This window comes from Lissotriton helveticus, chromosome 1_1 (assembly GCF_964261635.1).
Source record: "Lissotriton helveticus chromosome 1_1, aLisHel1.1, whole genome shotgun sequence".
NCBI lineage: Eukaryota > Metazoa > Chordata > Amphibia > Caudata > Salamandridae > Lissotriton > Lissotriton helveticus.
In genome coordinates this window covers 1,895,718,348-1,895,731,414 of record NC_136057.1, presented here as the reverse complement: position 1 = coordinate 1,895,731,414, position 13,067 = coordinate 1,895,718,348, and the positions used below count along the sequence as shown (strand labels likewise).

The 13,067-nt window shown below is 38.9% G+C and overlaps 1 protein-coding gene across 6 annotated transcripts in view; it reads left to right on the top strand.

Moving 5' to 3' along the window:
* PRG4 (proteoglycan 4) overlaps positions 1–13,067 on the top strand; it is a 415,676-nt gene that overhangs the window by 111,439 nt on the left and 291,170 nt on the right. The gene's annotated exons all lie outside the window — the stretch shown is intronic.

Sequence of the window (13,067 nt, the reverse complement as noted above, 5' to 3'; positions counted from 1 at the left end):
TTTTTATGGAGAGGCAGGATGATGGCTGGATCCGACGGAGGGCTCGACAATGGCAATTTGCTGCTCAGCACTGGTACTTGTGAAATCCTCCATGTTGAAACATGGAAACATTTTTGGAAGCCAAGCGGCTTTCAGCAGGGCAAAGTATTAAGTAGAATCTGACTGGCGATGTCGGTGACAGCGATTCAGCGGTGGTCCCATTGTAGCTTCTGTTTTTTTGTAGTAAAAAATGCAAATTTGTTTTTAAGTGTTCACTTTTACAATCGTGAGGGGGAGAAATTACATTCTAATACCAGCCAAAGTTCACAGAACTTTTGGGCACTTTTTAGTGAGTTAGGAATCAGCCTCCCTTTAGCTACAAGCAGGGCCCAGGGCAAATCCAATTGGAATTGGTCAGCATGCTCTTCTTTGTTTCAGGCTTATTGCAGCTTTCTTGATGTTGGAGCTTAACAGGAGGCTGGAAAATAGTATTTGGACTAAATATCGAGTTGTAAATATCAAGGTGCAGAAATATCCATGTCAAGAATATCGTTTTTTCAGGTTACAAATATTATTGTTAAGAATATTATTATTGTAAATATGATTGTCAATAAAAGAGTTGTAAAGAATATCATTTTTAAAACTATTTCAGGTGTTTTAGTTTATATATTAATTGTATATGTTTGTATTATGTGTATAATTGTTATTAATATTTAAAAATATAGTTTGTAATTTAAGTGATTTGGAATTTGTAATTTAATTATTAATAGTAATTGATAGTGTTGTAGCATGTTGTTGGGTTTGAGGGGTGATAGAGTGTGAAAATAATTAAGTAATACTTAATTATCAGTTAATTGATAATGTTTAAGTAAGATTGTGATTATGTACATTATGCAATATTGATTTATAATACTTATATTTTAGGTGTGGGTTGCTATGTTTTTATGGGTAAAGGGTGGAAAGTGTATTAAGTAATAGTTAATAATAATTAATTAATACTTTGATTAAATATTGAATTGAATATTAATTATGTACATTGGGTAATATCTATTTATTATAGTTATATTTTAATTGTGAGTTGCTAGGTTTAAAGGAGTATACAGTGGTAAGTTAAATAAATAATATTTTTAAAAGAAGTTATTAATGTATAAATAAATATATACTGGATTAATAATGATGTAAATTGTGTAATAGTTATTTCTTTTAGTTAGATTTTAGGTATGGCTTACTGTGTTTGGAGTGCTGGAGCGTGGGAGGTTAATTAAGTAATAATTCATTAACAATTAACTATTCCTTGTTAATTAATTATGTAATTGTTTATAAATTATGTAAATTGTGATATACTTATTTATTTTCATTATATTCTAGACGTTGGTTGCTAGGTTTGTAGGAGTATAGGGTGGAAAGTTAATTAAGAAATAATTAAATAAGCATTATTCTTTTAGAGCAGCCAGGTGAGGGAGATTGAGGCTCTTCCGGTGTTTATAAGGTTGGCCATCACAGGGCGCACATAGGCACCTGCCATGGTAATATACTTGCTTGGAACGTCTGCTGTGTAAAATTAATGTATGAACTGGTATGCGTTAAGGTATGCATTGTTCTGCCGACAACCTCTCTGAGGCTGCTCTCAGCTAAACGCAGCACTGCACATAAGTCAGACAATGAAAATTGAATGCTTACATATTACCTTTTATGGTAAACAATTATATCTGAAGCTCAAGGAAGAAAATGCATGGCTGATAGATGTATATGTAACTTGAATAAAAGGGCATTTTGTAGATAATCAATGACCTAGGGTAGTGCAATGGATATTCTTAATTACAAGAAAAGTAATAAATGTATAGATCCATAAGTACATGGACGGTATATAGATGCATAAAGGAAGGAAGTATATGTGGATTAAAGATGCATTAAATTAACTCCTACTTTCAAATGTTGTTGTACTTAAAATGTATTTTATTTATTTATATATATATATATAATTTTTGTATTCAATAGTGAAGTAATTGTAGAAAAATAGTTATGATAAAATATTTACTTTTTTATGCATAGCCTTACATACATGTTAAAAGCATAGAATAATGTAACTATCAGTAATATGTACATTTGTTTCGCAGAACTAATGAATATCTTTATAATTTGCCTATGGTGGTTATGTGGGGAAGATAAGGTGGTTATCCATGGATCTTATGTTGGGGGGTAAAGAGTTCCATAGTTTGGCTGCTTGAACAGAGAAGGATGTGTCACCCATGTGTTTTTTTCTTATATCTTGGAATTTTGAGACGAGGTGCCACTCTAGAGCAGAGGTTCCTTTGTTGAATGTGTTTGGTGATTTTATTCCTGATGAAGAGCGGTCTATACCGCTCTCAATATATCCTCTACCTCAAATCTCTGACTCATCTCAAACCTCGTTCTAGTACTCTTTCCAAAGCACTACCCTATTTCTCACCCTATACCTCTATCAATATATACTGTACCTCCACTCTCTCATGCATCCCAAACCCCATACCACTACTGTGATACCCAAAATAACCCTTTCTAGACTCTTCCCTACCCTACCCCTCCTTGCATCATCTCATACCTCTTTTACTATTCCGATCCCCCAAAACAAACCTTTCTAAACCCCTGCCTCTGACTCTTCCTCCTCCACATCCCTTTTACTTATCCCAAGCTTCCTCCTACTTCTATGAGCTTCAAAAAAAAGTCTAAATCCTTCCCTCTTCTATCCCTCCACTATCCTTTTCAATCCAAATAATAGACTAACATGTCCACCTCTCAAATTAATTTCATATTTCACTGTTCTAATTCACCACTAATCCATTATGTGTTCCGCGCCGAAAAAGCGCTTCAACACCTCATCAGTGGTAGCAAGCGCTATATAAATGCACACCTTTTTCCCTCTTCTGTCCCTCCGCTATCCTTCTCAATCCAAATAACTGACTAACATATCCACTACTCCAATTACTTTCATATTTCACTATACTAATTCACCACTAATCCTTTATGGGGTTCAGAGTTGCGTGCTACTTGCTGCAAAAGTGCTTCAACACCCTATCAGGTGTAGCAAGCGCTATATAAATGCAAACCTTTTTCCATCTTCTATCCCTTCACCATCCTTCTGAATCCAAATAACTGACTAACATATCCACTACTCAATTACTTTCATATTTCACTATACTAATTCACTACTAATCCTTTATGGGTTCCGGAGTAGCATGCTACTCACCGAAAAAGTGCTTCAATGCCTCGTCAGGGGTAGTAAGCGCTATATAAATGCAATTACAATACAATTAAATTACAATACAGAAAATGAATTATTACATTGTTTATTAATATCGTAAATTGGATAATTGTTGTTTATTTTTTTAATTCTTATATATATTTTATGTTAAGCAATGTTTATATTTATAGTTTTATATTTTTTCTATATTAATAGGGCTATTCAAGTATGTAATGTGTTTGAAGTGTAGTAGTTTACCTACTGCTCCTTAGACTGGAGTGGCAATAGTAAATGTTACCCCTCCGAAGTCCAATGCTTTCCCTACTGTTGCACAGACTGGAGTGGGAATAGTAAATCGTATCCCTTTGAAGTCCAGTGCGTTCCCTACTGATGCACAGACTGGAGTGGGAATAGTAAATCTTACCCTTCTGAAGCCCAACACTTTCCCTACTGTTGCACAGACTGGAGTGGGAATAGTAAATATAACCCCTCCGAGGTCCAACGCTTTCCCTACTGTTGCACAGACTAGAGTGGAAAAAGTAAACGTTACCTCTCCGAAGTCCAGCACCTTCCCTACTGTTGCACAGACTGGAGTGGAAATAGTAAATTGAACTCCTCCGAAGCCCAACACTTTCCCTACTGTTGCACAGCCTGGAGTGGAAATAGTAAATTGAACTCCTCCGTAGCCCAACACTTTCCCTACTGTTGCACAGCCTGGATTGGGAATATTACATTTAACCCATCAGAAGTACAATGAGTTCCCTACTGTTGCGTAGATTGGAATGAGAATAGTACATCTTACCCTTCTGAAGTCTAACCCTTTCCCTACTGTTGCACCGACTGGAGGGGGAATAGCAAATCTTATGCCTCTGAAGTCCAAATCTCTACCTACTGCTGCACAGACTGGAGTGGGAATAGAACATTTAAACCTTGTGAGGTCCAGTCCAACGCTTTCCCTACTGTTGCACAGACTAGAGTGTGAATATTAAATGTTACCCCACCAAAGTCTAACACCTTCCCCACTGTTGAACAGTCTAGAGTGGGAATTGTAAATGTAACCTCTCCAAAACTGAACACTTTCCCTACTGTTGCACAAACTGGAGTCGGAATAGCAAATCTTATGCCTCTGAAGTCCAAAACATTCCCTACTGTTGCACAGACTGGAGTGGGAATAGAACATTTAAACCCTGTGAGGTCCAACGCTTTCTCTACTGTTGCACAGACTAGAGTGTGAATATTAAATGTTACCCCACCAAAGTCCAACACCTTCCCTACTGTTGAACAGTCTAAAGTGAGAATTGTAAATGTAACCTCTCGAAAACTGAACGCTTTCCCTACTGTTGCACAAACTGGAGTGGGAATAGTGCATCTTAACCTTCTGATGTACAACACTTTGACTTCTGTTGCACAGACTGGAGTGGGAATAGTAAATGTAACCCCTCTGAGGACCACGCTTTCTTTACTGTTGCACAGATTAGAGTAGGAATAGCACATTTAACTTCTCTGAAGTTCAACGCTTTCCCTACTGTTTCACAGACTGTAGTGGGAATAGTAAATGTAACCCCTCTGAATGCAATGCTTTCCCTACTGTTGCACAGACTGGGGTGGAAATATTAAATGTAACCCCTCCGAAGTCCAACCCTTTCCCTACTGTTGCACAGACTGGAGGGGAATAGTAAATCTGATGCCTCTGAAGTCCAACACTTCTCCTACTGTTGTACAGACTGGAGTGGGAATAGAACATTTAAACCCTGTGATGTCCAACACTTTGACTTCTGTTGCACAGACTTGAGTGGGAATAGTAAATGTAACCCCTCTGAGGCCCAAACTGTCCTTACTGTTGCACAGATTAGAGTAGGAATAGCACATTTAACTACTCTGAAGTTCAACGCTTTCCCTACTGTTGCACAGACTGTAGTGGGAATAGTAAATGTAACCCCTATGAAGTCCATGCTTTCCCTACTGTTGCCCAGACTGGGGTGGAAATATTAAATTTAACCCCTCCGAAGTCCTACGCTTTCCCAACTGTTGCTTAGGCTGGAGTTGAAATAGTAAATGTGGCCCCTCCAAGGTAAATGCTTTCCCTACTGTTGCACAGACTGGAGTGGGACTAGTAAATCTTACCCCTCTGAAGTCCCACACTTTCCCTACTGTTACGCAGACTGAAGTGGGAATACCGAATTGTACACCTCGGAAGTCCAAGGCTTTCCCTACTGTTGCTTAGCCTGGAGTTGAAATAGTAAATTTGGCCCCTCCAAGGTAAATCCTTTCCCTACTGTTGCACAGACTGTAGTGGGAATAGTAAATCTTACTCCTCTGAAGTCCAAACCTTTCCCAACTTTTACACAGACTGAAGTGGAAATATGAAATTGCACCCCTCAGAAGTCTAATGCTGTGGCTTCTGTTGCACAGACTGGAATGGGACTAAAACATATTTGCCCTCTGAAGGGCCAACACTTTCCCTACTTTTGCAAAGACTGGAGTGGGAATAGTAAATTTAACCCCCTCAAGGTCCAACACCTTCCATGCTGTTGCACAGACTGGAGTGGGAGTAGTAAATTTAAGCTGTCCAAAGTCCAATGTTTTACCCTACTGTTGCTTAGACTGGAGTGAAAATAGTAAATGTGGCCCCTCCAAAGTAAATGTTTTCCCTACTGTTGCACAGATTGGAGTGGGAATAGTAAATATTACCCCTCTGAAGTCCAACACTTTCCCTACTGTTACACAGACGGAAGTGGGAATACAAAATTGTACTCCTCAGAAGTCCAACACTGTCACTACTGTTGCACAGACTAGAGTGGAAGTAGGAAATTAACCCTTCCAAAGTCCAAAGCATTTCCTACTGTTGCACAGACTAGAGTGGAAATAGTAAATGTGACCCCTGCGAAGTCAAGTGCTTTCCCTAATGTTGCACAGACGGAATAGTACATTTAACTCCTTTGCAAGATCAAGGTTTTCCTACTGTTTTGAGTGGTAATGATATATTTACCCCCCCCGCCCCCTGAAGTCCTACAATGTCTCTACTGTTGCATAGACTCCAATACATTTACTAATATTGGTTAAATATCTTTTTGAATATTTGTTTATTATTTTAATTTAATAGTATTTGTTTATATTTTTATTTGTTTTAACATGTATTCTTTGTTTTTTATTTTGTATTTTAATTGTTTGGCAATTTATTTAATCTTTTGTAATTGAATAGGTAATATTTTTTCTGTTTTGTGTAAACAAAATATAGATATATATTATATATATTTGTGTTAGATTATATATATGTGTATATATACATACATTACCTACTGGCGGTCGCCAGTAGGCAGTTATAGTTAGGACCTAGTTTCCATAGGAAATCTGCAACATTCTATTGGGAATAACTTTGGCCCTGGTGGACGAATGTTTGCGAATTTCTCAAAGAAGATGGCTAGGTCCGCTGCGCTCATTCTGTGAAAGTTTTGGGGGGATTGGTGAAGTGGGGGCTGAGATAAAAGGGGGGTCCCAAAACGTGTTTTTCCCATGTTATTTTCCATAGGACGTTTAGACACGGCTACAGCTCGAACGGCTGAATGGATTTATACGAAATTTGGTAGAAAGGTAGAGTGTGGGTCGCAGATCACGCTTTTGTTTAAATGGTGTAAATCCGTTCCGTAGTTGCTGAGAAAATTAAAGTTGAAATCAGTTATATATCTGTAAGCGAGCACGGGTGCGCGCACCTATGCGGGTGTGCGCGAGCGGCATTGTGATTTGCTGTTTAACGTCTGTCAACATTCGATTCGGAGGAAATCAGGAAGTGTTGTCCGCCATTTTGTTAGTGCGAGTGAATATATAATACAGAACAAAGGGTTAGTACATGGAAAGGGGAGAAGGTAGAGATTGTCTGGCTGGGTAGGTTTTCTAAGGGGGTACAGTATGGACCCTGAACGCGAAAATACTATTTTTTTTTTGGAGAAAACATTTGCGGGGTGCATGCATTCGGTCGCGCACCCCTATTTACAAGACTGTGAAAAACTATAGTGGTGAGAATGGAAAGGGAGCAGGGTGTTGAGTGTTTGATTTCGTAGGTTTCTTGAGGGGTTTATTAAGGATGACGAAAGTGTAAAAGTAGCTTTTTTTCGCAAATAAGTTACGAGGTGCACGCACTCGGTCGCGCACGGCGATCAAAAAACATAAGGAAAGATGGAGATAAATTACAAGTTTGAGTGTTTAGATCTAAGGTGGCTCTTAAAAGAGCCCTTGTGTTAATTGAGTTTTTGCTGAACTTATAAGTAAGTTCCGATGCAGAGTCTCATGTTACAGAGGAAAATTCTATTTCCCTCATCCGTGAAATGAACACCATCTCTCCGATAGATGCCTTCCATGTTGAAACGTAGGTTGTTGTTGTATATAGAACCCATGTTATATTCTCTGATGAAAGCAGAAACAGATTTATTTACATGTTTCCTTGCTTTCTCAATCTGTGGACAACGTTCATTGGACCAATTCCATTTTTGTCTTTGGCATATATTTGAATACACCAAGACAGTTCGAGGAAAAAGTGACATCAATTGACGAAAGGTGTCTTTTAGAAGCATTTCCAGACCTACCCCTGTTAATGTGCCTAGATCATTGCCACCACAGTGCACAATTATCAGGTTAGGTTCAGGGAGATGCATAAAAATTTTCACCAATGGTATCAATTGGTGACATCTTAATCCTCTTTGGCCAATCCACGTAATCTGCACATTTGGTAAGTCAAGGTTACAAATTCGTCTGTTTGCAGCATATTTTTCACTCCAGTGAATATAACTGTGTCCTACAAGCCAAACCTTCATTTTCAAGGTAGATGCAGTAGTACTCTGATGGGTTCGTGAAGTGGAATGGCAAGTAGATGGTGAAAGTCACGATAAAAAAAGTGTGTGAGGTTTGGTGTTAAAGGAAAACTGAACATGATTGGTTAATTGATATACTTCAAGATTGAAGACTACGCTGTATGTTATAGTTTTATTATAAACAAATCTTCTATTGGTCGTGGAAAATAAAGAAATGTAAAACAAGAGTGGATAGGCAGGTGTGTTTGGAGGGAAATTATCCTTTTTGCTTGGATTTAGAACGTTGAGATATGAACTTTTGATCTGTGCCTTCAGCTAGGTGCAGATTGAGCTGTTACCATGGTAACAGCCAGAGAAGGCAGAGGGGGAAGGGTGACCGTTATGTGACTTTGAAAATATTGAAAGGATAACCAACTGAAATGGTAATTTGAATATGAAATTGTGCGGGAACAAATATGATTGGTTGAGGAGACATATATGAGTGTGTATTGACAGAAAATCTATGCCATTATTCCTTGGTTGCAGTGATAGAAGTATTATTGAGAGCTCCGTCAAAGGGCTATCGTTTTACAACTATCATTGTTCTACATCTGATAAAGCATTGGTAAAGTTGAGTGTATAACTGTTTGTTTTATGATGTACCGTTAAATGTGGTTTGATCAATATATTTGATTATGTGAGTTACTGTGTCTAAGGAAGGAAGCACATTTTTGACTTTGATACAGTTTGATATGTTTTCAACTAATGTTCCATTTTATTACATCAATGTTTTGGAACATTGTTTCTTTGTAATTATTAGTTTAAAATTACGATTAATTAATGTGATTAAGGATAGTGGAGTTCAGTCATGTTTTGAAGTTATGAGCTACTGTTAGGTCTATGAATTAAATGTTAGTTAGAGACGGATCTGCAATGAAATTTGGGGGGGGGGAAGGACGATAAAAAATGATTTTTTGTAGGGGGACATGAACGTGTAATCAGTAGGTAGAGTAAAGGTGGAGGGGCTCTTAGAATGGGTAAGACAAGTGTGAGGCCTAATTAATATTGAAATGGTTGATTATAGAGATGTGAAACGTTCAAGTGCGGCTCTGTGTGTATCTGGGATGTGTGTTATCTTGGGCTTCCACAGCAGACGTCAGAGGGGGGGTTTCTTCACTTTCTTTCAAGTCTGAATTATAGTTTTGAATGTATTTGTGGAAAACTGAATAAATAGAAAATAAAATGTAATGAAATAGACAGAAGTTAATCAATATTTGGGAGCGTTTGCACATAATTTGTAAAGTTGGTTACCAATCAAAAAACAAAGGAATTGGTAGAGTAGAGATAATGCAGGTAGAGAGAAAAATAGTTGATTAAATGTGATATTGTCGAAAAAAAGTGGTAATGGTTTAGGTATTTTAAACTTTAAGTTTGAGGAAAAAATTACAGGGGCAGATTTATGAAGGCCTTGCGCCGCCGGAGCGTCATTTTTAACATGGGAAAAAGTGACGCACCGGCGGCGCAAGGCCTTCATAAATAAGGCCCACAGTGCGGTTTGCGGGCGAGGAATGCAGTTGTGGGGGTGGGGTGAGAAGGAGAGGTGTCCCAGTACAATTAAATGAAAAATTGTGACCATGAGGTTGTAGACAGGTTCGTGGAGTATATGCCTTTTATAAATTGATGTAGAAGAGCAAATATATATAGAGGTTTCTGTGTACCACAGTGTGACTCCATTTTCATCTCACTCCTGCTTTCTATATTAGTTGCTTTGTGTTATGTTAGTGTGTGTATGTGTGTATGTGTGCGTTCAGTCTGAGCTAAGGAAGTTTGTTCTGCAGGCAGACACAGTTGTTATAGTCGAGATGAAAGGGTGATAGGTACTGAAATAGGATATAGCGTGTGCTCTGTGGAAGCAAGGGAGCAGTGATTAATACTCTGAGTGAAGCACAACTGCGGCGGAGTTTTGTTACAATAATAAATAATTGTTTTGCCAGAGGTACAATTTATGCTATGGTTCACAACTCGTGAAGAAAGGATTGACTGACCGTTGCAGGCCAGCGGGTTGAACTATGAAAAATTCAGGTTGACAAAAGAAAACATGAATTGAGTACAGCTGAGATTACGTCAAACACATGAATACAGTTTTAGTATAAATTATTTCAGTTGTGAATATGAGTTAAAAGAGGGAACGTATATATTTAAAAATTTTATTCAATGATGCAGTGTTTTGAGAGAAAGTCTTTTATTTAATACAAGTAAACATAATCTAAAGAAAATAGTGGGTATAGTTACTAGTTCATAGAACACAAATGATGGAAATGTAGTATGAAGCAAAATGAATATCGTTTAAAAAACATTGTACAGCCCTGCAATGAAATATATTTAATTATATTGCATGCAAGAAGGTGTGTTTTAATTTTAAGTTCAGTAATCATATATGAAAATAGTAATGGTTACACATCACTTCATTTACAGTTAGTTTACAGCATACGAAGCAGTAACAAGCTTGTTGTATGGTATTGTGAAAGGAAATGAAAAACGCGCCAAAAGGGAGAATTTGGCTCGAGGTGCATGTATGTTATGTGCAGGGACATTCGAAAATTAGTACTCAGAACAACTATTGTATTGATATAATTTTTTGAAAGGTTTCAGTACACAATGTCTCATACAGGTTGATAAGCAAGGGTAATATCAGGGTAATCATAAACTTTTTAGTTATGAATCAAAAATCTTGCAATAGGCATAAATTAAAAGCAGCACATGTGTGTGAGGCGGAAATAAGGAGTAGAAAGGGAGAATGGTGATAAACCATATAAAATCATATAAAAAGTCATTGTAACTATTCACATTTCTCAGGGCACATTTAACCATATTTTACGCAGCCTTGTTTCGAGAATATTTTAAATCAGATAAGATAACATAAGGTAATGATTTGTTGAAATTAGAGCATCATGAAATGTTTTGAACAAAATGGAGGAGGTGTGGAAAAAAAATTAACTCCACATAACTTAAAAAATTCACACCAGTAGGAAATTACAATGTCCAATGTTAGTAAAGCCAATAGGTCAGTTTATATAAAATATAATAAGAAAAAAAAATAAGAATAATTAGGAAGGGAAAAAACAGTCAAGATGTCAATGGTTTGCAGAACAGCTATCTTTCCATTGAATAGGCAAAGTAAGTGGCAACTGCTTCTAAAAGAAAGTCATTGTTATCATCCGAAAACAAGTCAGCCATCCAATTGAAAAGAGGAAATGAACATACATGGTCATTAATCACCGGAGCCTCTAGTAGCATCAGAGGAGAACTCGGTGAATTTTCAATGTAGCTGTGTGCCAAGAAATCTTGCGCCGCTGCGAATATATTCCAATGACCCAGAACTCCATGTATCGCTGCAAAGGCCATAATCCCTCCGTAGGAACAAAGCTGTTCATGATCAAGTAACGGATTCATGAGATGATTGTAATTGGAACATTTTGTTTCTGAGCAGCCACTGAAAATTTGCGGGGGGTTCGGCAAGGGGGGGCCGAGAAAAAAGGGGGGTCCCAAAACGCATTTTTCCCATGTTAATTTCCACAGGGCGGTTGGCCTCACTTTTAGCCCGAACGGCTGAATGGATTTGCATGAAACTTGGCAAAATTGTAGGGACTGTTAGCCCGATGTGCGTTTGCTAGGTCTCAATATATGTGCTCCAGTGGATTTTGATAAATTAACGTTCCAAAAAATATATATATCTGTAACAGCGCTCCGGGTAGCGCTCCGGTTCGCGTACTTGACGCGTAACGGAACTTCGCGAAGCGAAGCTGATTGGCTCTCCAGTGTCTGTCAACATTCTAAACAGTCCGGAGCGGCTGCCATCTTTTCTCTCGGTAGGATCGAATATAGGCCAAAATAAAGGGGGAAATGACCATAAGGGGGCATAGTAGATCCTCCCTGCCCCCCTAGGTTTGATGTGGAGGCTTTTTTTCCGTGGGGAGCGCCCGGTACGCTTTTGTGCAATGGGCGGTGGTAATCTAAATGATGAGGGGGGGGGGCAGCGTTCAAAGCACATCAGCGTGCATAAACACGAAAATGTTTTTATCTACCACGTACTTGACTTATCTCTCTGAGATGCATTCCCTTGTGTTTCGGCAATGGTAGTCTGTTCATTACATAGATCGCCCGAGGGCGGTAGTACAGACCACGCGTAGGAAAGGGTCAAAAGCCAGGGGTATAGGAGTATGTAACAAGCGAGCCATTTAATTTAAAAAACTAAACGTGACAAACGGTTGCAGGATCAGTGAAGGTTGATTTTCTAATTGAAAGTATAACAGGATCAGTTACAATAAAATCGTCCATACGCACACCATGGGCGAGTATCATGGGTAACATTACTTCGAAGCTTTATTAATACAATAATCAATAATGAAAAATCGACATCAATAGGGTTGTCCGTATGCCCAGTCAGTACCCTTCCCCGCCCGCCATGTGCACAAAGACCGCATACATCCCCCATAATGTCAAGGCTAAGTAACTAGAACGTCATAAGGAGTTGCAAGTCGCTCCCATACTGGCGCCATTTTGGTCGAGGCCAGGCAGGTTCAGAGTATAGTTCAATGTCTCCAATAAGTAGCGGCAGGACCAGAATCCCTTTCAGCAGTTCAAAAAGTTTGTTAGCGCCAACAGAAAAAACAGGCAGCATGAACCATGACTCAAAGGCGAGGGAGGCAAAATCTTCCCTACCGGGTCACGCTGAGGTGCCACCGGAGCTGATCAAGTTGGCAGTCTACAGTGTCTCATAGTAATTCGGACAAAAACTGGCGTCAGCATGAGAGCACTACCATCCTGTGACAATGTTGTGGCCACTTCCGGAGAGCGGGACAGCAGGCGTATCCCTCCGCCGATGCACTGAATCAGCCTCCCTCACGGCACCAGATGTGGATAAGGCGGCGGACACCCGTGGCAGCGGTATATCCATGGGGGATAGTCGAGCAACAGTGGCGGTTGCCCCCATCGGAAGCCCGCGGGAGTCGAGGGCCAACGACTCTCGTAGAACCTTTAAAACTGAGAGGACGTCTTCAAGAGTGGGGCTCATGCCTGAGCAG